The following is a 3239-nucleotide window of genomic DNA, read 5'->3' on the forward strand; positions in this document are numbered from 1 at the left end:
GCAAAATTTGAGCTAAATCGAACATGCATAAGGGGTGCTGCCCGGTGGTAAAGGTTTGACAATTTTCGATCTTGAAATAGCACCATAGGGGGGAGTACATGAAATTTCCAAAATCGATTTTTTTTTGATTTTGAAAAAATCAACTTTCTGGGACTTAGAAAAATTGTGAGTCAGAAAAAGTCGATTTTCAAAAAAAATTTTTTTTCGGGATGACACTAAATCTTGACGTTTCATGCAATTCTAAGCCTTTTAGCATCAAAATTTTTTTTTCGATTTCGGAAATTTTCACGTAAAAAAATTTCTAAACTGGTCTCAAAACTACACAAATCGATGGTCATTATCAGTAGGCAACTAAACAAACCGGTGGTCATATATACCAAAATGGATCTCACTTACTTTTCTCAGCAATGGTTTGACCGATTTTCACAAACTTAGATTCAAATGAAAGGTCCTCCGGTCTCATACGGAATTACTGAATTTCATTCGAATCCGACATCCAGTTCCGGAGTTATAGGGTAAAGTGTGTTCAATATTGTACACCGTCATATAAACTGTAACTGGAACAAAAACCGTAAAAAATGTTATAAACTGGACTCTAAACCGTTATTCCTAATCTTAGGGTCGATTGAAAAGTCTTATGGTCCTACCAAAAATTACTGCATATTTTCGGATACAACAAACATTTAAATCGTCATTTAGAGTGCGTACTAGTAGAGTTTGTATGTCATGTTAGTTGGTGGCCGTACGAACCGACTTTGATTATACCAGTTCTCGGGTTCCGGTGCCGAAAGTGCATAGAATAGTGAACCCACTTCGTTTTCTTAAGGATGACTTACGCAATCAAAGCACTGTTTTATTATGTATGTTATACTAGTTAATGCACAAACAATCTCTTGGTTTCTTTCAAAAATCGAAGAGAAAATTTTTGAATAGAATACCACAATATTATATGTACATGAGAAAGGCATCATTACACCACTAGGTGGATTAAAACAGGTTTTTTAGATTAGCAACACTCTTCTCATATAAATAGGCAACGTAAATGCCAAGCGCTTGATTGGAAAAACGATACCGAGTTTGTAACAAAAAACACTGAAGCATGCTTTTGTGAAATCAATCTGAATTAATTGGTGTCAAAAATGAGCCAAAATTAGTGTCAGATATTATTTCATAAAATGATAAAAAATTCATGAGACTGCTTCGAAGAAAGAGAAAGGCATTATCACACCACCAGGTGGATTAAAAAGGGTTTTTATTCTATTTTTTCAATCGAATCAGTAGTAACTACACAGTTCGAAAAATTCTTGTGATTTTACATTTTATCAGATGCACAAAAATGGAACGTCATATTTCACACAAATTTATGTTCAAGAACATGTAAAATTGTGTGATTTGAAAATTACATAGCTTTAAAACGATAGGAATAAAAATCAAAAGATCAAAACGTGCATATAAATTCGTAGAGTCTCACTTGCTAGCCGAGTGCAAATTACACTCGAAGCCAGTAAAGGCTGTAGCAGGATAAGCATGTGAAATCTGCCCCCAAAGGGAATTCATATTGTTATACCACATTCGAAAGGTCATAGACTGGAAACAATTTTCTCATAGTTTCAACCCTTTAACTGCCATATTGACGGAGCTAGGGTGGTTCTATTGATTTTTATTTTATTTGATTTTTGAAGAAACTGCTTCTCCGAAAAATTTGAAAAAAATCAGGCATGTTTAAGGCATTATGGGAATACTTTACAATTTTTTTCAAAATTTTTGAAGATGTATTTCTTTTATTAAAAAATACTAGAAAATTTTGAAACATATTTTTTCCCTCTCCCAATTTTTGCACCACCCTGGATTTTTTAGTGATAAATAAAGAATTTTTGGACATGTTAAAATGGTATGTTTTCATATTTTTTAAAAATGTGGACGACCAAAATATTTAATTTTTTCTAAAAAATCAATAACAGTCGACCATGCGTTCCCATCAAATTCTGAGAGAAGGAAACGCATGGTGCTTTATCTTAGCAGTTTCTAGTAGTAGTCGACCATGCGTTCCCATAAAGTTTTCTTAAAACGGAAACGCATGGTGCTTTGTTCTAGTAGTTTATGATGCAACTCAAGCGCAGGGCTTAGAAATCAAAGTAACGAAAAGAAGGAAATGAGTATCAACCTTTGCATAATACATACACGATCATACTTCGGGTACAACCTAGAAAGCTACAAAGCAAGAACTTACTGTTATGTGATTCATATATGAATGGTAGTAATATATGAACGTTGCGAGTATCACACATATGCAGTTCGGTTACGGCAGTCAAGAACTAGAGCGGGTGACTGTATATAATTCGATGATTCGATAATGTTTCATGAAATGGTCAAATCGTTTTGCACTGTTGGGTCTCGTACAACGCGGTTTTCTTTTTGCCAGCTCTGTACATTTCACTAAATACATAGCGAGTTGAAACAGCAGTGAATTTAATTTTTTTTTATATTGGTTTCAAACAAAAGTGGCCACTGATGAAGGTTGGAATCGATTTCTTAGAATTGTTTTTCCATAAATACGTTTATTTCTTAAGGCAATTTACATAAGTTGTTCTTCGCCGTAGCATCACTTTTACATAGAATTCTTATCCTAATATAATACTAATATAGTCACATCAATTTGAGTTTAATAAAGCATATTACTCTTATTTTTTAAATATCATATTATTTAAACCAAACGATGAACTGCTATAAATTTTAAAATAAGCTGAAATTTTTATATATTTTGTGGTTGATTTCATAACCCACTTGGAGTTTTTTTTTATCAGCACATCATTTTTAATAAAATTTTGCTATTGGATTAACTAATGGACGCAGTAGGAGTCAGAACTAAGACTCAAATGGGTCAATTATTAAATTGAAACTTCAATTGTCTTAATGAAATGATTAAGAAGTTTCATGTAAGAAAGGTCACGAAAAAATTTCTGAAAATTTTTGACTGTATTTTTCATTTAAATAGGAAATGGGATAAAAATGTTATAAAAATACATTGCTGTTTCAATGCACACATTTTCTCTCTGATTCTTTTCGTTTGTTCTATAGAATTATCATCGTCACTTGGTAGCTGTTCTGATTTAAGCATTTCTGACAATATTTTCGCCGGTCTCACAATTCTGGATAAAAACCGAGCATAAGGAAAGGTAGTGAATAATGGCGGCCTCGTGTGAACAGCAACCAACAGTTCTATTGCCAATAACGCATTC

Source organism: Malaya genurostris, chromosome 3 (genome assembly GCF_030247185.1).
Source record: "Malaya genurostris strain Urasoe2022 chromosome 3, Malgen_1.1, whole genome shotgun sequence".
NCBI lineage: Eukaryota > Metazoa > Arthropoda > Insecta > Diptera > Culicidae > Malaya > Malaya genurostris.